Below are 25,624 nucleotides of genomic sequence, written 5' to 3' on the forward strand. Positions count from 1 at the left end.
ATAAAGTTGGTACATGACAAGGCCAAGCTTCTAACTCAGATTCATTTGATTTTTCAACTCCTTGCTTTTTGCAGAAACATTGCTTAAAGAGGAATAAAATGAGCTTGATTTTAGGTATGTGGTGTGCTCTTGATTAAAGTATCAAGTGAAATAAATAAATGCCAATTTAGAAATATTGGAGCATCCTGGTTAAATCATCCTATAGATAGGAAGCTGTTATCAATTAAATAGTTTCTATTTATCTGCCAAAATATGTAGCCCTGAGACCTAGACACTTACAGGACCAGGACTGAGGTGTGGAATCAGAAGATGCGCGCTCCTCTCTGTCAGTGATTAGCTGGAATCATGATGGCACTGTAAGGGTCTGATGATCAATTTATTCATCTGTACGATGAGAATAATAATACCTGCTCTTATTTGCTGTTCGTTTATTCTCTTCTATCCTCAATTCCACGTCCGTTCCCTTCCCCCTCAATCTTATAGGCACCCATTCTAATGTGGTTGATGTTCATACTTTTATTTGTGTTATAAAATCTGAACTGAAATTTCGTGTGTGTGGTTGTCATTAGGACGCTCCATTGTACTCTGGTTTCCCCCTTCTAGGTAGGCTCCCTTGAGATTGGGCACGGCCATGTGACTTGTTTTGGCAATGAAACATCTATGTAATCAATGTGTGTCATTTCTGAGTGGAAGCCTTTGAGAGCCAGGGCATGATTCACCTCACTTCCTTCTCCTACTGAGGTAGCCGGTGATGGTTCTAGATGGTACATGGTCCATCAGCCTGAGCCCCTACGTAAGGACAATGCTTGATAGAGTGTGCATATATTTTTAATTTACATTAATGGTAAATTCACTGTTTTATACTGTTTCAGTGTTGCTAGTCAGCACTATCTCAAGATATTTAATACCATTTATATAAAATGTGAAAACATTAAAAAATACTATGCACATTTTATGGATACACATGCAGACATATTCCTAAAGTATACCTCAAGCCTAGGCATAGGAGGCAGGTGGTACACCTGGGAAACTAAACCAGAGGAATTGACCTTTGATTTACCCTTACACTAAGCTTCATAAACGTACAGAGGTTGTTGACAGCTTCTTGCACAGGCAGGTAGCCCTGTGTGGAAGGGGACTTGAAAATAACCGTCAGGAATTTTTACCTTGATCTTGAGCATATAGGGAGCTGGGGGAAGTGGAAGGTCTAGGGAACTTATCCTTACAGTGGGGACTTAAATATGAATAGCATGGATTTTAAACAAATATAAAAAGTCAATTTCTCCAGCAGGCTCCATTGACAGTGTTTGAACACTCTGAATTTAAAAGTATTACTTAGAATGCAAAGAACTGGAATTGTACTTTATGGTGTGAAGAACCATTCCAGTCCCTGCTTCTTTTTTTTTTTTTTTTTCTTGCGGTACGCGGACCTCTCACTGTTGTGGCCTCTCCCGTTGTGGAGCACAGGCTCTGGATGCGCAGGCTCAGCGGCCATGGCTCACAGGCCCAGCCGCTCCGCGGCATGTGGGATCCTCCCGGACCAGGGCACGAACCCGTGTCCCCTGCATCGGCAGGCGGACTCTCAACCACTGCGCCACCAGGGAAGCCCCCTGCTTCTTTGATGACACTGGTGGGTACTATGCCTCAGTCCTGCAGGATAAAGAAAGGGTTGAAACATCGCCAATATTACAAAGAGCCACTAACCTAAGCCAAGGGATGTCTTCTGATAACTAAGGCAAGATATGGATTTTCATTACGTTGCTATTAGTAGTTGTTGGTACAGTGCACTGTGTCTGTTCCAATGAGCTGGGCAACCTTGATTTATTTCTGTAACTTTATATCCACCCTAAGCAGTGTTCTGAAGGTGAGTCTCTTTGTCTTGATTTAAACTTTTTATTATTTTTTTAAAGATTTATTATTTATGTATTTTACTTATTTTTGGCTGCATCGGGTCTTAGTTGCGGCATGCGGGATCTTCGTTGAGGCATGGGGGATCTTTCGTGTGGCGCATGGGCTTCTTTCTAGTTGTGGCGTGAGGGTTTTCTCTCTAGTTGTGGTGCGCAGGCTCCAGGGTGCATGGGCTCTGTAGTTTGCAGCACGCAGGCTCTCTAGTTGAGGCGTGCGAGCTCAGTAGTTGTGGTGCGCTGGCTTAGTTGCCCCGCGGCATGTGGGATCTTAGTTCCCTGACCAGGGATCGAACCCACGTTCCCTGCATTGTAAGGCGGATTCTTTACCACTGGACCGCCAGGGAAGTCCCTAAACTTTTTAAAGTCTCAGCTGTTGTCTAAATAAAGAGTAACCGCAGTCTGCTTGTCCTGACGTCGTTGGGTCTTTCAGGTCTACGTCACGCGTCTGCGGTTCGTATAGTGGAGCTTATGAAGCTGATTCCGTTCTAGGTTGCTGCTCAGAATCTTCCCACCCTCCCATGAGGAGAGGATGGTCCCTCCATTAGACACCTGCTGCTTGTGCTGTCTCTGGCCACCTGCATATGGTGACGTTCCTTATTCTCCTCCTGCTCTGTTGGCCTTGAGTCTTCCCCATTTTCATCTCAGATAGCTACCCCCTGCCTTTTACTCTGGTTGGGGTAAAACTTCCACTTCTAGGTTTTGTCCCAACCTTGTTACTCAGAATATGGTCCAAAGACCAGCAAATATCAGCAACACCTGGGCTTACTGTACATTGAATATCAGGCCCCACCCTAGACCTACTGAATCAGAATCTGCAGTTTTAAAGAGACCCCCAGGTGATTCATATGCACATTAGAGTGTGAGAAGCTGCTCTAAACTCCATCCCCTCGTTCTGGGCTCTGTGTTAGTGTTCTGTCAGCTAGAGGACTATTGTGAGAGGTCTTTTCATGAAGTAAGGAATTGTGTATTGTCATTTGCACTGTATTAGTGTGTTTTTTTGTTTCTGTTTTTCCTCTTGGGTGTGTCTGATTCATTTGTTACCTGCTTAGGACCTGATATTATTAAAACTCTGATGAAACTGCTTATAGGTGTGCTTATACTTGTTAATTAGCACATTGGTTTCTTTCTCTCTCTCTCTCACGCACACACACATTTCAAGGAGGGCTTTGGCTAGAAGAAGAGTTCTATCTCAGATCCACACAGCACAAAGACATCTTCAGAAGTAACAGACTAGAACACTCTGTTAAAGGTCTCATGATGTATTTTCTACTCACCCTCAGAATACAGAAAGCTTTTGTTTCTAGTTGATTTCGCAGCTCTCTCAGTGCTTAGTCCAGTGTGTGAGCTGCCTAGGGTTGCATGTTTTATATTTAGGAGATATTCTCTCCTCGTATTCATTGGATTTAGCTGATTGTTTGTAATTTGTCTGACTCATGCTTGATCTAATTTATATTTTTATTGTAAACACTTGAGAATCTTACATAATCATTTTCTCTGCCATACTGTTGCTAACATTATTTTTTAAATCAAATTTTCTACAGGACAGTAAAGTTTAAATTATTGCATTCAAAGTGTTCTTATGGAAAGAAATTCAGAGAACACTATGTATGGAGATCTGATGGATTACTTGATACTTCCATTTGTTAGTTCTCCTGAGGGAAAAAAACCCTAATTTTCTGCAATCACTCTGTCAGCTCCCAATTTGCATTAATGTGATAAGCATCTCAGTATTGAATTGGATTCCATTTTATGTGCACCATTTAAGTCTGTGAACAAAGAAAATGACACCAACCTCAATTCCAACTTTAGGAGATTTCAATTAAAATGAGTAAGTTACTTCTGATAATCTCCCATATCTCAGTGCCGTGTAGTGCAGTTTTTACTGTGCTGTTCTTTTGTTGGTTTCAATCTGTGAAGAACTTGGGACACTCACTTCCCTGCCTCCATTGGCCTCTTGCTGCCCGGATTGTTTTCCTTCTTCTCTGGCAGCTCCTGCTCTGCCTCATTTCTTGTTCTTAGGCTCATCTTCCTCTACCTAGGCATTGACTTAGACAATTCCTTAACTTCAATCCTAGACCTCCTTCTCATTCACTGCATAGTCTCTCTCTAGGCAATATCATCCATTTCCATGGCTTCAAATACACCTATGTGTAGATGATGTATAGATGCCTTTTTTTTTCCTTTTTCTTCCAACCTTTCATCTGAGCACCAGGCTTAAATATCCAGTGCCTACGTACATCTCCACTTGGATGATTCAAGAACTCAAACTCTGTATGTCTAAAACTGAATTCATGACTGTCCCTCCATATCTACACGTAGCTGGGGAACCTCTGTGCAAACTCCTTTGGGTTTGTGTTCTCCCTTGACTTATATGAGTTGTGGGATGAGACTCCCTTTAACCGTTACTGGACCGTTGAAGGAAACACTAAAGGAAATGCTTTCCCAAGCTGGAAAAGGGTGAAGCAGAAGGGCAGATGCTGTTGGTGCCTGTCCCACATATTCTTGCCTGTCCCAAAGTCACTTGCGGAGGGTTCCTATGTATGCCAATGACTTCCTCTGCCTCTCTTTCTGAGTGCTTTCTCTATGCCCAAAGCGGCACTTCAGGAAAGTTGGGAATGTTGGGGGTTTAATACCCCGGGAACAACCCTTAATCAAAATGAAATTGGAGTTGGTAGATGAATATCCCAGTTTCCTCACCTCTTGGAAGGAGAACTTTGAGCTGTGTTTCTCACCTTCTTCCAAAGGTCCCCAGCAGGCTCGATCCATGGCCCACAGCAATAACCCACCCATTAATGCACACTTTACTGGTTTTCTATTATTTTCTCTCTCACTTCCTCACTCCTCCCCTGAGCTTCTTGGTATCATCTCCAAAATAAGTGATTTTTCATAAAATTATTTTATTGGGATATGCCTTTGAGGAAACTCAGACTAAAGCATTCAGTATCACTGAGGACCAACAGCCCACAGTGATGATCTCTTGCTTCCCTTTCCTCCAGTTAACATGTTTTGACTAAACTCTGTATGGGTGAGGTCACTGAGCATGCCCTTACACAGCATTTGGGCATTTGGTTATGGAAAGAGCACACAAAAGTGAGCTGGTGTGTTTGGCTGAAGAGTGTACATGTGAGTTTCTTGGCATTAGGTATAATCATTAGTAAAAGGACCTTAAAAAGGTAAGTAACCAGAGTGACAGCTCCTGGCCATCACTATTACATGGCTCTCTTCCAGCATAGTGTTGCCCAATAGCAATGTCTACAGTAATGGAAATGTTCTATATCCACACTGGCCAATTTGGTAGCCAGTGGCTAATTAGCACTTGAAATGAGACTAACATAACTGAGGAATTGAATTTTAAATTTTATTTAATTTTAAGTAATTTAAATGTGACTGATATGTGGGATGAGACTCCCTTTAGACGGTTACTGGACTACTTCATTTTGGACAATGAAGGTCTAGTGCTTCCCACCTAAGTGAGTGGTGGTGCTTCCACTGCATGCTATGTAAGTCAGAAAACTGAGAGTCCACCCGAACAGTTCCCTCTTTCTCACATCCAATATGCAATCACAAGGTCTTATTAACAACCACGAATTATCTCTAATCCCTTGGCCTCTTTCTATCCTCCCTGCCACCACTGAAACCCAAGCTACCATTTTCTCTCACTTTGACTACCAGAGTAGCCTTCTAGTATTTCTCCCTATACTCACTCTTGACTTTCTTTAATCTATTCACTACGCTGTAGCTTTTCAAAATGCAAATAATCATCACCAAGTTGAAACATTTTAATGGTTTCAAATTGATTTTAGATTAAATTCCTGCACCCTTGACATGGCTTGTAGAAGCCTTGTGTGGCCCTTCCTACCTTTTTGGTATTTTGGGATGAATTCCTTATGAAGCAAAATACCAGGAAATGGCAAAATTTTTATTGACTTCATTCATTAATCTACTAGTGTGCCATCTCTGTTATGAGAAAAAAACAACTTTACATATATGTATCTTCAGGTACCTAGCTCAAGAGTATTAGTATTTTAAGGAAGATGATCTATGCCAGTTAGGGGTTTGTTTTTTACATGCTAACAGAAGAAAGCTCTGATAACCTAGTGTGTTGGTGATGCTGGAAGCGTTTGTGGTGGTGATGGGTGAGAAAATACTTATAAAAATGGAAGATAAATGAAAACTTTTGGGGAATAGTAGATTCAGAAGGGAATGAGAAAGACAGGAACTGAAAATGAGGTAGGCAAAATTTGAGAGATGAGGAAATCAACTTTCCTAATAATCTTTAAAAAGGAAGAGAATTCCCAAGTGAGATAGAGGAGGGTCTAGGATGGGTGAAGGTTAGCAGATGCCTGTTAGAGCCTTAACCTAGGTGAGTGGAGTTGTAGTTTAAGCAGAATAGGGAGAAAACCCTTGTCAATGGATTTATTCTAGAGAATAGTAGCCGTGAAAGAGTTTCATCTTGAATTTAAGGGAGTTGACCTGGGGCCATATTGAAAAACTATATATATGTATAATAGCTATATCTATATATCTTTATTTCACTGGAAGGATAAAAGAGAAATGAAGAGAAAAATAGATGTGTTGTAAAAGAAAAAGTACTACATAGAAAAGACAATAAGGAATTAAGAGAGCCTTTTTACTAGAAGGGGAGTAAAATAGGGAAACAAACAATGATATAATCTAGAAGAGAGAATAAAAGTAAACTTGGGTTACACAAACAGGCTTATATGTATGTATTTAATTTATTTGATTTCTATATAGTTTGAACTTCAACAAAATTCTATCATAATGAAAATAGGTATACATGAGATAACAGTACACACGTGATCTTTCAGGGGTTACTGTGGGGAAACCCCAGGAGGTGCTTTTATAAGAGTAAAGGAAGTGACTTTTAGGGAAGAATTTCCTGAGAACCTAAATAGTAGCCACAGAGTATTTCTTGGTGAGACAAGATGAGAAGGTAACCTTTCCAGTACATTTCCCATATCCATATTCTAGTTCATGCCAGTTGCCATGGTTTCCTTAGCCCCTAGTATCCTTCAGGGCAGCAGCCCATCCTCCTGAGGCAGTGGCCTGAGTTCCAGCCCAGAAGTCAGCTCTCCATCCCTTCTTCTTCAAAGAACTTATTTCCTTGCCTCTTTCCTGCAGGGCCTTTCAGGGGAATGACTTATGATTAATAATTTAATCATTAAATAATCTATAATTACCGATTAATTTTTATACTGTTAACAGTGTGTTTTCCTACCACTCAAGGGAAGTCATATTTAAAGAGGTGCATCCTCGAGACATCAATACCTTAACTTAAAGGAAAGAATCAATAAAGAAAATCTCTGACCCAGAGGGTGTCAGTGCTGAGACTGGGAGGCTGAGAGGTTCACATACCAAATCACATGTGCATCAGTCAGCCTCCTGAGAACCAAACCCAGCTGTAACTACACAGCCAACTATCACTTTATTAACAGGACAATATTATTCCAAGAAATTCTTGTCTAGGAAGATGATATTACAAATAACTTTATTACTTATTTCAAGAACTTCTGAAAAATCCATTTTTCTGAACAATGGAGCACTCAGCTAGCTTCCTTATCCCTTCTCAGCACACTAGATCTCTCTATGAGGTTCACCTAAGAACTGACCACTCCTCAAGACTTCCTCCCAAATCTCACCTCACTCCACCTGTCCTAACAATGTTGTCATGACCTTTGTCCAACCCTAGTCAAGCTCCCTCACCCCACCTTCCACCAATGAAAAATTCACCTAAACCAGACCTCAAGCCTCGTAAGTATCTTTTGTCTTGTCTTTTTCTGCTCCCCTCCAGGATGCTGCAGAGCTCTCTCAAGGTAGTGGTCCTCCTTACTGCAGTAAGCAATAAACTTGTCTTTGCTTCAGCCACAGGTTTTTGGGGTAATATTTTTGAGGAATTGCAGTTGACACACTGGCCTCCAGTGGGTGTTATAAAGTGTTTTCAAAAATGTCACCCAGGAGATACTGTCTGGATATGATGTGGATTTTCTTAATAGAAAGGTGCAATGTTTGAAGATGCTCGTGGACTTCCCAGTAGAAGGCCTGGGATTAGAACACAGACATCTCAGCTGCTCAGGAACTATCTTAGAAGCCAGCAAAGAGTTGCCCTCTCCACTCACCTATAACCCATGAGCACATCGCAGTGAAAGCTTTGAGGCATCAGAACTCTACTTTACTCTCGTTTCGTCCACTACGAACTATTGCCAGAAGAGATTTCTGTATAAGTATATACAGAAATGATGAAACATATGGGGTGTTTATGAAGGGTGAAAATGTGTTAATACACCAAATGTTTATGTACTTGTTTGTTTATAGTTAGCACTTAGGGTGATGTCTTCATAGAAAGCATAGACCTGTTAGAAAATTCACTAGGGCCCATTAAGATATTTAAAGAGATGGGATTAATGATTGCAAAGAGTATCATATTCACACAAGTGCCATTTCTATTGCAAAGCATGAATGGTTTCCTGAGAGCAAAAGGAAGTTTTATTTAACTTTTTGAGATAGCCAGTCCTCCGTAATCAAAATGTGGCCTGCCAAGTCCGCAACTTTCTCTTCTTATTGTGTAAATACTTCTATGTCCGCTGATGCAATTCTGAAAAGTGCACTTACTGCTGATTTGAAAATGCCCCATGCTTATTTATATCAGATTTTGTGACTTAGCTAGAAACTAGAAGGACCACTGACCATGAAGTGGTTTTGAAAATTGATTTATAATTTTGACTTAGGTTGCAAGATGGAACAGGGACATTTTTCTTGATTCATTTTGCTGAAGCCTCGTCAGGCCCACCTCAAAAAACTCTTCCTTAGTTACAGTGATATTATCTGTAATAAAAATTTATATATATATAACATTAATAAATGGGAATAAATAGTCACAGCATTTATTAAGTCTTTCCTAAATACTAGGAGGACACTGTGCTAATAACTGCATCATCAGATTTCATCTTTGCAATGCCCTGAAGAGGTATGTGCTGTGATCATCACCACTGCACATATTGAGTAACTGAGGTCTTATGAATTGAATAACCTGCCCAAGGTCACACAGCTAGTACCTGCTATGTAGGACTCATCTCAGCTTTGACTGACCATGAAGTCCTTGCCTGTTACCACCATGCTGTGTTGTGAGATGCAAGTTCTTTAAGAACAAGGACCATATCTCATATTGTACTTCTCCTAGAGTAAGTTCATTTGTCCACATATTTCATGAAATATAGTAATACCTTGATTGCTTCAAAACGCTATTAATTGATGTGAACAGATGGATACCAAATAAATGTTGGAGAGGATAACAGATAACTCAGTGAAAATGGTTTTTATTTCCTCTCAAAATGTAAGCTGACTAGGTAGATCATCACTTATAAAAACCAACCAAAGGGCTTCCCTGGTGGCGCAAGTGTTAGAAGTCCGCCTGCCATTGCAGGGGACATGGGTTCGAGCTCTGGTCCGGGAAGATCCCACATGCCTCGGAGCAACTAAGCCCGTGCACCACAACTACTGAAGCCCGTGCGCCTAAAGCCCGAGCTCCACAACAAGAGAAGCCACCACAATGAGAAGCCTGCACACCGCAATAAAGAGTAGCCCCCGCTCGCCGCAACTAGAGAAAGCCTGCAGCGCAGCAACAAAGACCCAACGCAGCCAAAAAAAAAATCAACCAAAGGAGCCATATTTCTTTCATTCATTTAGCAAATTTTCTTCACTCTGTGTTCACTATGAGACATTGTGTCAAATGCCCTGGAAGCAGAATTGAGAAAAACACAGTCCTTAGGTTCAAGTCCCGTGAGAGAGACAAGGAATTCAACAATTAAAATACAGCATGATATAGAACAAAGTCAAAACTCTAGAAATAGAATATACAAGTGTGACCAAGAGGTGCAAAAGCAATTCAGTAAAGAAAGGGCAGTCTTTAACAGACGGCATTAGAACAATTGCATATCCATTGGCACAAAAATGAACGTCAACCTAAAACTCATACCTTATACAATAATTAGCTCAAAGTTGATCATGAATCTAAATGTAATGTGTACATTTATAAAACGTTTAGAAGACATAAGAGAAAATCTTCATGATTTAAGGCTAAGCAGAGTTTTAGACACGACACCAAAAACCAATCCATAAAAGAAAAATCAACAAATTGGACTCTGTGAACATTAGAAACTTTTGCTCTGAGAATGATTCTGCTAAGAGACTGAAAGGACAAGTCAGAGTTGAGGAGTAATATTTACAAATCACATTATCTGGTAAAAGATTTGTAGCCAGAATATATAAAGAACTCCCTAAACTCAATAGCAGGAAGACAAACAATCCAATTAGAAAATGGGCAAAATATATTGAACAGACACTTCACTAGAGAGGATATACTGATGGCCAATAAGGCCATGAAAAGATGTTCAACATAATTCGTCAGTAGGGAATTTGCTAATTGAAGCTGTAATGAGATATCACCACACACCTATTAAAAAGGCTAAAATTTTAAAATACTGATAATATCAATTTTGTCAAGCATCCAGAGCAGATATATCTCTCATACATTGGTGGTGAGAGTGAAAAGTGAAACAACCATTCTGGAAAACAGTTTGGCAGGTTTTTTTATAATGTTATACATTTACTTAACATATGATCCAGCAGCTACCCTCCTAGATATTTATCCTAGAGCATGAAAACTTATGTTTTCAAAAAACCTATTCATAAATGTTCATAGAAGGATTATTTATAATATCCGAAACTGGAAACAACCCAAATGTTTTTCTATGGGTGTTTGGATGGGCAAACTGTGGTACATCCATGCAATGGAATACTATTCAGCAATTAAGGGGAATGAACTATTGATGCACACAACAACTTGGATATATCTCCAGGGTTTGCTGAATGAAATAAGTAAGTCTTAAAAGATCACATACTCGATGATTCCATTTATGTGAAATTCTTACGACGGCAAAATTATAATGATGGAGAACAGGACAGTAGTTGGTTGGAGTTATGCCTGGGGACAGAGTCTAACTATAAAGGAGTAGCAAGAGGGAGTTTCTCTGTGGTGATGGGCAAGTTCTGCACCTTGATTGTGGTAGTGGCTACACATATCCGTACTTGAGATAAATTTTTGTAGAAGCACACGTAAGAGGCATGTAAAAATTGACAATATGCGAGTAATGTCTGGAGTTAGGAATATTTACCAGTATTAGTTTCCTGGTTTTGATAATGTACCATGCTTATGTAAGATGTTATCGTCAGGGGAAGCTGGGTGAAGAATGTAGTGGAACTCTCTTTACTATTCTTGCGACTTCTCATGAGTCTAAAACTATTTCAAAATGAATCTTTTAAATAATAAAGATAGCTGAGGATGTTATGGAGATACAGAGGTGGAGATAAAAGATCTCTATAATTTTGGGAATGAAGGAAAAGTAGAAATTTGGGGGAAAAAACAAGAGGAGGTAACACTTAGCTGGGTCTTCAGAATGAGAAGAGGTTGGCCAGCAGCGGGTAAATTTGTTCCAGGCAGGGCTGCCTCCGCTGCCAGCGTGTGGTCCAGGGGCCTTCCTCCCTCACTGGGAACAAGGTCAAGCCTCCTAACTGATGCCCCTGCTTCCTTCCCTGTCCCACCCAGGACAGTATTCAACCTTGCTTCAGCTCAAATGGTCCTTTCAAAATGTAAATCAGGTGATGGCATTTCTTTGTTCAAAAGGCTCCCTTCTCACTTGGAGTAATAGCCCCTGTACTTGCAATGGCTTATGTAACCTGCTCTCACCCTCTCTGACCTCAGTTCAGTTACTCCCCCTTCACTCCTCTGTTCCAGCCTCACTGGCCTCCATGTTGCTCCTTTAACACATCAGGCACCCTCCCTTCTGAGTCATCACTAGCTCTTCCCTCAGCCTAGGATCCTCTTCCCCCTTGTCTGCATTGTGGTCCCTCCCCTCCTCCGAGTGTTTAAGCTCTCTGCTTCTCACTGAGACCATCCCCTTTTACTGAAGTTAAAATTGCATATGTATAACTGATTCACTTTGTTATAAAGCAGAAACTAACATACCATTGTAAAACAATTATACTCCAATAAAGATGTTTAAAAATATATATATTGGGTAGGGATCTCTGAAAAAGTGTGAAATCCTTCCAGAGAATTGTACTAAATATCTAACTATAAGGTTGGTTAAAAGAAGTCAAGACTTAAAAACATACTACCTCCAAGGAATTGATGACAGATGCAGCAATGCACTTTTGTTATAATTTACCTAGAGTTTTTAAAGTTTCACTAACTCACTGACTATTAACAGTAGTTCAGATTTTTATTCTTGGACATTTTAATAAGAAGAGACAAAAATATGTCATGTTAAATAAAAGTCAGTAAAAACCTTTGAATATGTAAATTAACAGGTGATCATTTTCATCAGGAATTTTACTTCTTATCTTTTCGGTAAAGATAATACTTCTTTTGGTGTTATGTTTTTTGTTTTTTTTTTTTTTTGCGGTACGTGGGCCTCTCACTGCTGTGGCCTCTCCTGTTGCGGAGCACAGGCTCCGGACGTGCAGGCTCCGGACGCACAGGCTCAGCAGCCATGGCTCACGGGCCCAGCCGCTCCGCGGCACGTGGGATCTTCCCGGACCGGGGCACGAACCCATGTCCCCTGCATCGACAGGTGGACTCTCAACCACTGCGCCACCAGGCAAGCCCTGCTGTTATGTTTTCTGAATTGACTTTTGAGAAGAAACTAATAAAGTTCATTGAAAACAAAAAACAAAAACAAACAAAATTGCAGTAACTTCCAGCCAGCTTTTCCTCTCTCTTTTCCCTGATTTATTTTTCCCCTAGTACTTATTACCTTCTACTTTACCACAAAATATATTTTTATTTATTTATTTATTTATTTATTTTTTTCTCTACTAGATTATAATCTCTATGAGGGCAGAAATGTATGTCTGCTATTTTTTTCTTCCCTGCTTTGTCCCCAACACTCAGAACCCTTTTGTTCTTCCAACAAACATATTTGAGGGCCTGTGTTCATTTCCTATTGCTGCTGTAACAAATTACCACAAACAAATTATACAAATTTATTATCTTACTGGTTCTGGAGGTGAAAAATCTAAAATTGGTTTTATGGAGCTAAAATCATGGTGTCAGCAGGGCTACGTCCTTTTGGAAGCTCTAGACGAGAACCTATTTCCTTGCCTTTTTCAGCTTCTAGAGGCTGCCTGCATTGCATGGTGTATGTCCCATTCCTCCATCTCCAAAGGGCATCCCTCTGTCTTCTGCTCTCATTGTCACATCTCCTGTCTCTCTTCTTTTAGAACCCTTGTGGTCCTTTTATAAGGATACTTATAATTACATTGGGCCATCCCAGAATCTCGGGATGATCCAGGCTAATCTCTAGATTAGCTATCTCAAGATTTTTAACTTAAACACATCTGAAAATTCCCATTTGCTATGTAAGGTAATGTATTCACAGGTTTGAGGATTTAGGACATAGACATCTTTGGGGATTAGGACATATTCTGCCACAGGGCCTATTATGCGTTAGGGCCTATTATATGTCCAATATAGACCAGTCAATAATAGATACCCCCAAAATAAGCAGGCTAATTTTAGCTAGTAATGAATGTGGCACAGTAAATGAAATGGTGTAATCTAATAAGCTAATCTAATAATGAACAACTGCAGGGATGGGAATGGAGACCTCTGGGGAAGAAACTTTGAGGTGAGAGATTAATGGAAAGAAATAATCAACCACACAAAGTTCTGAGGGAAGAACCTCTCAAGTAGAGGAAAAAGCAAACGCAAAGGCCTTGAGCCAGTAGGGAGCTTGGCTTGTTCTGGCAGGGACAGAGACCAGTGGTGGGATTTGAGGTTGGTCAAGTAGACAGGAGTCAAATCATTTGCCCTCTTCTAGGCCCCAGCGAGGAGCTCTGATTGTATTCAGAGGCTGATAGTAAGCCATGACGGTGGAAAATGGATTACGGGGGGCACACATGGATGTGCAAGATCTGTTAAAAGCTCTACTGTGGTAGTCCAGGTGAAAGGCTGGAGCTTCTTGGACTAGGGTGGAAGCCATGGACATAGAAAAGAAACCTGTATATCTTTAGGATGTATTTCATAGGTAATGCGGACAGGATTATTTGACTGTAGGGACAAAACATTGTTCTAAGGATTTTGTCCTGAGCAATGGAGTATATGGCAGTTACTATGGAAGACTTGGAGCAGAGCTGCTTTGTGGGGATGTCAACAGTGCGCTTTTAGGCCTGTGAAGTCTGCGATTCTTTTTTTTTTTTTTCGCGGTATGCAGGCTTCTCACTGTTGTGGCCTCTCCCGTTGCGGAGCACAGGCTCCGGATATGCAGGCTCAGCGGCCATGGCTCACGGGCCCAGCCGCTCCGCAGCATGTGGGATCTTCCCGGACCGGGGCACGAACCCGTGTCCCCTGCATCGGCAGACGGATTCTCAACCACTGCACCACCAGGGAAGCCCCTGAGATTCTTTTAAGCCATCCACGGGGCTGTGTCAGGGGGACTTCAGCTATATGCACCTGAGGCTCAGAGGAGCAGCCAGGGAGGGTGCTATGCACTTGGGAGTCTTATGTAGCCTAGCTGGCACATACAGGCATGGGACTGGAGGAGACCATGTAGAGAGAGAGAAAAGGCGTTAAGCAATTATGGGGAGATCCAGATAGTAGTAATAATAATAGCGCCCTGTGCCAAGCCCTGCACTTCGATTTTTCCATATATTAATGTATTTAATATATTTAATCCTTGCCACAATTCATTGAACTGGTTTCTTTTATTATCATATTCCATTTTATAGTAGAGAACACTGAGGTAGAGAGTTAAAAAACTTTTGTCAAGGTCGCACAGCTAATAACTGGCCAAACTGAGAATCAGACTCAGAAAGTCTGGTTCCAGGGTCCATGCTCTCAAACCTTGAGTTCATAGAGTATTGTTCCCCTTTTAAGTATAGTCTGGAGGAATATAAGATTGTGGACCAAGTCACTATACTCTGTACTTGCTCAGTGTTCTGTTATCTTAGGCTGTTCCTCGAATGCAGGTTGGAATTGGAGTTGGTGATAAGCAGAATTCAGTGGTAAGAGAGTTCACTGCCACAGAGTATTTTCTTTCCTTTTAATGTGCACTGACTTTTAAAAAATTTTTAAACCTTTTTCATCCTCTAGAACCAAAGCACTTTATGCTATGTTGGGGTGGGTTTTGATAACATACATTTCATGTTTTCCATAAATAGACTTTTCAGTAACCCCTAGGAAATTCTGTGGTTCCATGAACCACTGCTTGAAAATCTGTTCACCATCATGACAAACAGCCCATCTCTGAAAGGATAATGTATTTGGAATTGATTCCCAGGATGAATCACATTTTCATAATTGCACAAGATTACTCACAAATTCAAGGAAGTTAGGTTTGAAAAACGAAATAAAAATCAAATAAACCCAACTTATAAACTTTGCTTACAACATGTTCTCAGATAACACCCACAACGTGTTTCTTTTGTCAAGATTCAACCTGAAGATACACTGAAGACAAATTTCTACTTCTGTGACTTTGTCAGTAGTAACACAATCAAAGTAGTGATACGCAGTGTTCTTATTCCACTGTGTGGGACACAGAACAGTTTGCTGATTAACTGACAAATTCAAGACAATCTAGAGGTCAGAGTCTGAAGAATGAGTCAAAGGGCAGAAGTTCCAAGAGAAACTTAAGCGAGCTTGAGTCCTTAAGATCTAAGGATGAATACAGTAATGATGAAAAACTGCCTCTGATTCAATGTGTGCTTTGTGCATAGTAATTCAACAAAGTCTTTCGCTGATGGTTGATTGAATGCCTACCTTGTACCAAGCACTGGGGTTACAATAATGAGTTAGAGAGGCAAATGAGCACTATTCACAGGGAACTGAGGACTAATAGGAAAAACAGAGAGTCAAATAATACAAATAGAGTGTAATGGGGGAAGACAGAGTTCTGTGTGGGAGGTAGAGGTGGATGAAGGCATTTTGCTGATTTGTTCTCACTGCTTTGATGATCTGGCTGTGGCACTTACATAGAATCATGGCAAAACACTTGAAAATTGTTTGTAGTGTTAGTGTTGGTCAGAGGATTAAACTGTTTTGAAGTCAATTCTCTGGATTACTTAGTATCACAAGCCCATAAGTAAAGAGTAGGCTTCATACAATAAGCTACAGGTAAGATTTTTTTGTTTTGTTTTTTTAAAATTGAAGTATAGTTGATTTACAGTGTTGTGTTAGTTTTTGGTGTACAGCGAAGTGATTCAGCTATATATATATTCAGCTATACATGTATGAATATGTATATGTTCATTTTTATTATCTACTTGCTGTATATTGGTAGAAGATTAGGTATCGAATGTGTTCTTTCCTTAAGGTTTTCTACTCCTTTCATCTACTGATACCTAATTTGTAAGGTATCCTAAATTACCGAGATGCTAATTTTAAACTATTCAAAAACTGCTTTACATCTCTCTCTCTTCTCCCGAGTCCCACTAAAAATAGACTGAGCAGGTGTGCTCCTTAATAGTAGGCTATTTTCTGAGTTTGGAGGAAAACACCCAGCTATAGCCACTGAGAGTGCCTATATTAATTCATTCATTCATTCATTTGCATTCATTGAGCGCTGGAATGCACTAAGCATTGTGCTCAGAGCTATCGATTCCAGACCATGGTATACAGAAAAAGATTTGCCCCAAAGATTTCCACATCCTGTTCCCGGGAAATGGTAAAAAGGTTACATGGCAAAGGGGAATTAAGGTTGCCGATCATCTGATTTTGAAATGGGGAAAGTATCCTGGATTACTCAGGTGGGCCCAGTGTGATCACAAGGGTGCTTATTAGTGGAAAAAGGAATCAGAAGGAGGAGGACCAATGAGATGGCAACGTAAAAAGATCTCAGCCCCACGTTGTTGGCTTTGAAGATGGAAAAAAATGAGGCCATGAGCTGGAGTGCAGGTAGTGTCCAGAAGCTGAGAAAGACAAGGAAATGGATTCTCCCCTGGAACCTCTAGAAAGCAACCTAACCCCGTTGACATCTCACCTTTAGCTCAGTGAGACTGATTTTGTGCTTCTGACCTCCAGAAGGGTAAGACGATAATTTTGTGTCATTTTAAGCCACTAAATTTGTGGCAGTTTGTTACAATAGCAATAGAAAACGAATGCACAGACTGTAAGACAGTTCCTGCCCTCCAAGAGCCAACAGGCTGGTAGACATGGAAAGAGTCCAATGAGATAAGGTTACAGCTAGCAACATTGAGTGCTGACCAGGGCTGGCACTGCAAAAGGTTTGTAGAAAGGATAAGATACCTTCTGCACTGGGCAAGACAAAAGGCCACAGCTTTTTTTTTTGCTGCCCATGCAATCATTTGTGCCCTAGGATATATAGGATGATGCTTTGTGGGTATTTCCCTGCACAGCTGGGGAATTTGTCAGAGAAGCTAGCGGTTGGACCCACAGAGTATTGAAGAGAGGGAGGTAGGGATGTTACCTGGTTTAAAAGAATCTGAGATGTTTATATTTTAAATACCATTGTACACTGAACTTCTGAAACTTATATCTTCAGCCCATATTCCTCTCCAAACTCTAGATCTCACTGGATATCCCCGAATCTCTCCTTGGGTATCTATTGAACAACTAACCCCAAATTTTTGATCTCCCTCAACCTGTTCCTACCCCAATATTTCTCCTTTCAGTAAATGACACCTCCACTTTTCTTGTTCTTCAGGACAGAAACCTTGGAGTCTTTCTCCATACTTTGTTTTACCTCACACTCCATGTCACCTCCATCTGGGAATCTAGTTACCTCTACTTTCAGTATATTTATAGGCTCTTACCACTACCACTGCTGCAATCTTGGGCTAAGTCACTCTCACTTGGCTGACTGTAACAGCTTCAAACTGATCCCTGCTTCCATCCTTTCCCAATTACAACCTATTCTTAACATAGGATTCAAGATAGTCCTTTTAAAATGTAAATTATTATGCTGCTCAAAAGTTTCCCATAATGCCCAGCCTCACTCCGAGTAAAAACAAAATTCCCAAGAGAAGTAAACACCTATGTATTCACAAAACTTCTACACAAACATTTGCAACAGCATTATTCATAATAGTCCAAAAGTAGAAATAACCCAAATGTTATTTAACTGATAAATAGATAAATCAAATGTGGTATATCCATACAGTGGAATATGATTTGTCAACATAAAGGGATAAAGTATCAATACATATTACAACATAGAAGAATGTTGAAAACACTGTGCTAAGTGAAAGAGGCCAGTCACAAAAGATCACATATTTTTTATTCTGTTTATATTAAATATCAAGAAAATGTAAATATAGAGAGACAGTATATTAGTGGTTACCAGGGCCTCGGAGGAGGGAATAGGGAGCAACTGCTTGCGGGTGTGGAGTTTCTTTGGGGATGATGGAAATGTTCTGGCATTAGGTAAATGTTTGCACAACTCTGTGAATACACTGAAAACCACTGAACTGTACCTGGAGGAAGGTGTATATCTGAACACAACTGGGATTCTACCAGGAAGGTAGAAGGGAGGAAGGTGGTGTTGAGAAGATGAACGAAAATGTCTGTTTCAGCCCTGTAGTCCTTTGAGTTGATAGCCATGTCTAAATCTCTACCTGGAGCAAACATGTTGGCATGAACCACAGTTGCTGTGCGATGATGCATACTATCAATGTATTTACCTCTGCTGATATTAACCTGAGCCCCTGGGACAGGCAGTGTTTGTCAGGTTTTTCCCACGCCTCCAGTAAGACCACACTGAAATCTTTGGGGGCCTTAAAAGTCTGAAAACATTTTAAGACACACCTCCTCCTTATTTTAATTTAAAAGAATACATAGCCGTATTGAAAAGTAAGTTCTGATCTTTTCCATGATGACTACATTTTGTTGTTGTGATTATTTTTTTCCTGAAGCTATAAAATTATCTTCTAAAACTTCTTTTGGTGCTTCTGCCTTGTTGGTGTCCTAGGTTCATGCTTCTTCTGTCTCTAGGTAATCCAACAAAGGCCCTCTGTGACAGTCGCTTACTATTTGGGACCTATTCTCATTTCCTCTCCCTTCCCTGTTCCTTTTGAAAGGGACCTGATAGTTTTGTTTTGTTTTTTTTTCCTCCCGTAAATAGATATAAACTCAAGGACTCTTTGCATTTAAATGAAATTAGTGTAATTCTTTCTGTAAACATTTATGTAGTCCCTAATGTATTAAAACAGAAGAAGATCGAGGCTAGAAATAAAAGTAGCTGCAAAGGTTAATAAAAACGTTTGCCCTTAGAGATCTTATGATCTGTGGGAAGTGCCACCTCATTGTAAACCAAAGGCGTGGGTCACTGGGTCCTAGGACTTGTCACATGGCAGGTGATGTGTTTTCTTGGGGGACGTCAGCAGCTTGCTGGGTAACCCCAAATCACATTCGTACCTTCTAAGTTTGACCTTGAGAAGGAGCCTGGATGTTGGTATCAGCCACTTGCTGAATATCTACCCTGGGTAGGAAATGTGCTAGGCCATACGAAACTTGGAGAATAAGTAAGTGACGAAAGTCATACAGCACGTAAGTAGGGGAGCCATGACAAATCCTGACCACCTCGCCTCAAAGTTCATCCTGTCGCCTACGCTTGGAGACTCTTTAATTCACTAGCTGCCTTGTATTTCTCTCATGTCAGGTTTACATAAAATCCTGGTGCGTTACAGACTACTCAGGTCGAACAATAATAGGGTTCCTTCTTTCCCCTGAGGGACTCTTGGTGAAGATTGACTCCTAAAGAGCTGTTAACAAAAAGTAGAATGGAGCTCAATGCTCTTGTTCCAATATTATTCTGAATCCAGTCACATGCCAGGATTGGCTACTTGTAGGGGATTTCGTATTACTTTAGGTTTAGCATTCATTTAATAAACTCCACAGGAGGTGTCAGAGGAGTTCATTATTCTTCATTACTGATTACTTATTGCAGGAGGAGAAGGGTATACACCTTATGCTAATTGTATGCTGATAAAAGCTTCCACGTATTGGATAGGTAACAACACATTCAGGGCCATGAAAAGGTAGAACTTCCCCAGTAGTTTTCCTCTTTTAGCCTATGCATTAGCCATACCAGAAATGGAAATAATCCATTAAATGAGGCTTTTGAAGTTGCTAGCCTTTAATCATACCAAAAAATTAGCCCTAATTTGATAAAATATCAAACAGAAAAACTGATTAATCTCATTGATATCTTATAGGCAGAGATGCTATTGAAAATATCCAGCATTTGATAGGGAAGGGGGATGAAGCACATAATAACAGATTTGAAATTAAAAGTCTGAAATTTATAGCATCTGTGTAGCAGTATGTTAGTGAGTTCTAGATCACTGAAAAAAGTCAGTAACTTTTATAAATGGCCCAGTCTCTATTAGACCCCTGATGATTATTTCTCTGGTCTAAAATCTGGTCACAGATTTTCTCTAACTGCTAATTTAAGAAAAGTAGCTAAATTTTTAAAAGAATGTCTTTTTTCTTTTCCTTTTTTACAGTATGTAGCAGTCATAGCTAGTTGCCTCCTAAACATTCCCAAAGCTATTTCTTGCCTCCTGTCTTGCTAATAAACCTTGATTTTGTTTGGAATAGTCATTATATAGGTTCATTTCCTTTTGAGATAAGGTTAAACTAGTCAGAAATTGCGTTCTACTTTGCAGCTACTACATTTTCCAGCTTTCCTTGCAGTATATGAGGTCATAGGACTATGTTATGGACAATGAAAGAGAGATCATGCTAGGAGGTTTCTGGAAAGGATTTGCTTTCCAGATAAAATTGCAGTTGTGTCACTGCTATCCTGTCCTCCTTCCATTTTCCTCCTTCAAATGTAGACATGATGCCTGGTGCTATAGCAGCCATCTTGTGACCATGAGAACACAAGCCCCATGAAACAGAAGAACAAAAGGAGCCAGTTTCATATTATCATCATTGAAGGTACCACAGAGTCCCTATCTTCAGACTTCTTATTACAGTATTAAGTTTTAAGGTACATATTTATTTTGATACTTCAAAATCTCTGAAAACAGGAATGTGTCATTGGCTTGGAGAATATAGTGGAGCTCTCTTTTCACCCCTAAGAACTAAGGAAGGAAATGAGGCAGGTGGTGGATTAGATGGGTTTTAGCAACATTCTTTAAGGTGGAAATCTACCTACTTTCAAAGTTATCTCTCAAGCTCAGAACCAGTGGCATTTAGTTCTTTAAAAGACTGTTTTAAGAATAAATAACTTCTGCTCTTGAGCCTAGATAATTTTCAAATTTTGCATTTCATATTTATCCAGACAATTATCTCAAAAACTTTTAAGTGCTTCTTCTCTCTTCTCTACTTTACTGCCTGTAGCACTTCTCAGCTGAAAGGTCTCTTTCCCTCTGCTTTTAATGGTTATTAGGCATTCACTTACTAAGAAGGATGTGTTTGCTTTACGGCATGGTGTGAGAGATTTCGGTGTGCCCAGACTTCCCCGCTGCAGTGGTGAGAGATTAGATAGCAGTCCGTTCAGCCCTAGACATAACTCAGTAAGTGGCTATTGCAGAAATAATAGCTAAATTTGAAAACCCACTCATAACACTATACTAACCATTCTTCCTCAGGTAAGGAACTAGAAAACGTGAGCAGCACAAAATCCTCAAGAAAACGTTTTCAGTCTCCTGCTAGCTGGGAGCCCCGCTGCAATTCTGTTATGAACTGCTCCACATTGGCAAAAGGATGGAGGGGAAGGTTAAAAGGGCTTTTCTAATTAGTGACTGTTGTAATGCCAGTCCACCTGCTGGCCTTGAAAGTGGAACAAGGCAGGTTAGACGTCAAGACTCAGGGGAAGCCTTAAAGCATCAGAGCTCTTTAACTCTGTTTCTTCTACTCCATCGCAGTGCTATAGCCGGGCGACCCCTCATGGTACATGGCTGTTCGTCTCCCTGTATTTTTATAGGGGTTACTAAAACTCTAGCTCATTGGCCAACCAACATGGGAATTTTCCTAACTGACTGTCAGCAATGATTCCTAAAGGTCAAACTAACAAGATTCAATTTTTCGAGTTCCTTAGACCAGGTAGGAAGCCCCTGATTTCTTGTCACTCTTGAACAACTGTCCTTGAAGGTCTGGGTGGTTCCCAGAAACCCCTTCCTTTTACTGCAAAGATGAGTCACTGAAAACTCAGTCATCAACCATGATGGGACCGTGCTAACAGAGATCATTGAAATTACCAGATAGTCTTCAAACAACTATTTTGTTACTAGCTTTAGCCTCTTGATGTAACAAGTCTTCACTAGATCTGCTAACAACATTTTGCCGATACGAGTTTCAGAAGTGCTAACTTGATGGACGGGGCAAGAATTGAGCAGTAGAAAGGAGACATAGAAGTAAAATTGATTGAATACCCATTCTCGTGTCATAAATGGATTGTATAGTTTTGTGTTCTTATCATTCTATCCTTTATCAGTAGAACAGTCCAATTTAAAGTATGCCACACTTTTATCATTTATTCGTAAACCTTAGCAGGCTAAGAATATCTTTTTACAGAACTTAAACATGATATTAGCAGCAGAAACTGACCTGCTGAGAAATTAATGGGGCTTTCCAGAAGTCATGATGAGCAGTTTCTTAGGAAAGAAGAAAATTTCCAGCTGTGGAAATGCCATTTGGGTTTCCAATCTCTACCATCATCTCTCTCCTAATCTTGAATTTTAAGGCTTGCTGTTCTTTATTCTTCTGATGGACTTTCACTTCTGCCCTGGAGAGCCCATTCTTTCCATATCGATGTACGTAAGGGCTCCTGCACTGAGGAGAAGACGGCGAGGGAGGCCTTGGGTTCAGAGGTAGGGGCCTCGTAGGGTTCCCTGGGGGTTCTCAGAAAGAGCTCTCCCCTGTGGAAATCCAGGATAAGGTAAATGGGAGAATGGATGTTACAGGGGAATTACTTTCTAGTATTTATCCTGATCTCATAGTGATCCTCTATAGCTCCTGCAAAGGCAAGAAGGGAATTATTATGGGTTCCGTAGTGACCCAAGCACTGGATGGGGAATTTAAATTCCCGCCGTTAGTTCCAGATCTGCCACTTACGTGCGTGGCCTCAGGTCCATCATTTTACTTCTTCCATGTCTTCATTTATAAAGTGAATTGATTAAACTATGAGTGCAGCGGTCCTTTTCTGCTCTAACATTTGATGATGATAGAAGCTTTGTGATACCCTGGAAAGAGCACATGTACAAGTGAACTTCCCAGTGTCATTTTGCCAAGCTGAGCTCTCTGAGTTTCAGTTTATTAACAGTAGAATGAAGAGAATAATATTTGCCAGGCAGGGCTGTTGTGAATATGAGAGATGACGGATAATAAGTACCTGACAAAGTACCCAGAATGCAGATGGTTTTAAATAAAAGTACTTTTTATTCACTGGTGCTGTGACCTACTCCTAAATGGTCTTACACTGCATTTGAGGTCTTAGGCTGATCTCTGTCCCCATTGATATGTAGCCTGGAGTGGATGTTACTGCGTGAGAGAGGAAGTGAGTCAGGGTCCTGGCTTTGTGTGAGAATGGAAAGGCAGCCCCGTCCTAGGACCTCAGGGAAGCCCTAAGGGACATTAGTGCCCCTTTGTACAATTTTGCCTCCACCCAATATCTATGGCCCTGAGTGCCTCCCCAGCCCCAACTCAGCTGATTGAATTGTTCTTCTGATGAGGGAGAATGTGGAGAAGCGTGGCTGGTGGTTCCACTCAACTTTGGGAAATGCCAAGCCCTGTCAGCTTAGAGGGATTCAAGACTAACTTCTTTGCATACTTTTTCTAACATTCTCAAGTTCTTGTGTTGAGAATTGGGCAGGACACTGAGGCGTGGGGAACAGGCAAAAGATAGCTGAAGACATCCACCTAAGCCAGGATCTAATGTTCCGGCCAAGTTGGAATCCTTTGGAAAATGAGTTCCATCTTGGGAGAGAAAAAAGTCCATCTTTTCTTAGATTTTCATCAACAGCAAACTTCTCTATCATTTAAAGGAAAATGGATCATTTGACACCTTGGAGATTTTACCTGAAGGAAGATAATTGCTTGGATCTTTTTTATGCTTAAGAGCTAAAAGCCATTTAGCAGCTATAAAATTGATAATGTATTTACCTCCCCAGAGCAAAGGATTTTTCACTGTTAACATAGTGCCTAGACCAAAATTGTGGCCTCTAGAGGTCACCAGTGCACCAGATTTGAAGGCCATGGAGGCCTCCAAAATGCTTAGGAAGAGCTAAGTGTCCCACTCATCTCTAAGGGAAAGAGAAAATAAGGCAAATAAATTACGGTAACAGCTGCTGTCCAGCTAGTCTCTTAAGAAGTAGGAAATCTTGTTCGGAATAGTGCACTTTTATTGATTTTTCTTGGTTTATTTTGGCTCTCCTCTGCACTGATCTAACTGGAGGAAACTTATAATTGTTAAATGCTTCCTCACCGATAGCTTAATTTTGGAAGTCAGAGAAGAAATTTTTCTGTATGGGAGAAAAACTGATATAGAAGTAAACTATTTTAGCCGCCACTAAATGTGTTACTCTCAGTGGCGCTCTGGCCAAGGAGGACAGTCTCCATGTGTCTCCTGGCATGCTGTCCTTAAAGGGCATGGGCACACCGGGGTGAGAAGCATGGGAAGTGGCCCTGTAATTAATTGTTATATAGTCCCTGAGCTGCTTTACGTGGGAGGACACCTTCTCAAGTACTCACATCTCTGCAGATGAATCAAACTGCACATACAGGGATCATGTTGGTAGTCAAAACATACCTTTCGTTTGGAAGAACTATCAACCAAGAAGATGGCAATCTGGAGGTCCTAAGGGGACTTTTCTTAGCTGGTTTGCCTTTTGCATTATTCTTATGCTTTAATCTCGTGTGAAGCAAATTGTCTCCCTCACAGAGAACTTGCCTTGAGATAAGTACTGTGTCTTGGCCGCTGGATTGAACCAGGGCAGTAAAGCACACGCTGCTGAGAGCCTGGGACATGTGATATAACCCGCTGCCGGTGGCCTGCGTTCCTCAAGCTGTGACCTGGGAGTCACCACCAGCGGATCACGGCATTGTTTCTGCTGTTCCAGTTCCTCTCCAAGGAGAGGAATTCCTCCATCAAGACTTTCCCAGGGTCCAGATACTTGCTAGCAGCTGACCCATCAGGAAACTGCCTCTCCCCTCTAGCTTCCCACATTCCTTCCTGAGCATTCCCCAGCCCAAGGTGTGGCCAAGCCTCGGATGGTCTGCTGGGGTTGATTGACAAGAAAACAAAGCCTTCGTCTAGATAAGAAACATCACAGAGCTATAGGAAATCTATTTGTTCTGGGTGGAACTCGCTTTCTTTCTCTCCTTTTTTTATTTTATTTTTTTATGTCTACGTTGCTGACTGGGTAGTTTCTTATCATTTCTTTAGGATGTGTGGAGCAGTCAATCTTTAAACAATGAACTGTGTTTGGGTAACTTTTTCTTTATGGCTAATTCACAAAGAAGGAAAATACTTTGTCCTAGAGGGTTAGGGTGATCTTAGATATTAGATCTTAGATATTTTTCTTGAGCAGTAAAAAGAACAACGGCAAATTTTCACTACAGTTCAATTTGAACTGTGTTCTTCAGCTCGGTGCCCATTTACATGCTGCAGAGATGGCAGTTGTGGAAAGGATGCCACTTGTCCGTCATTCTGGAGAATCCTTTAGCTTAGATGATA

The 25,624-nt window shown here is 40.7% G+C and overlaps 1 long non-coding RNA gene across 1 annotated transcript in view; it reads left to right on the forward strand.

The window, feature by feature from the left end:
• Positions 1-20,846, forward strand: part of LOC109549028 (uncharacterized) — a 124,449-nt gene extending 103,603 nt beyond the window's left edge. The window contains exon 4 of the long non-coding RNA XR_002175169.3: positions 20,781-20,846. This is a non-coding gene — a long non-coding RNA (uncharacterized lncRNA). The remainder of the gene's footprint in view (positions 1-20,780) is intronic.
• Positions 20,847-25,624: the final 4,778 nt, after the last annotated feature.

Source organism: Tursiops truncatus, chromosome 3 (assembly GCF_011762595.2).
Source record: "Tursiops truncatus isolate mTurTru1 chromosome 3, mTurTru1.mat.Y, whole genome shotgun sequence".
Lineage (NCBI taxonomy): Eukaryota > Metazoa > Chordata > Mammalia > Artiodactyla > Delphinidae > Tursiops > Tursiops truncatus.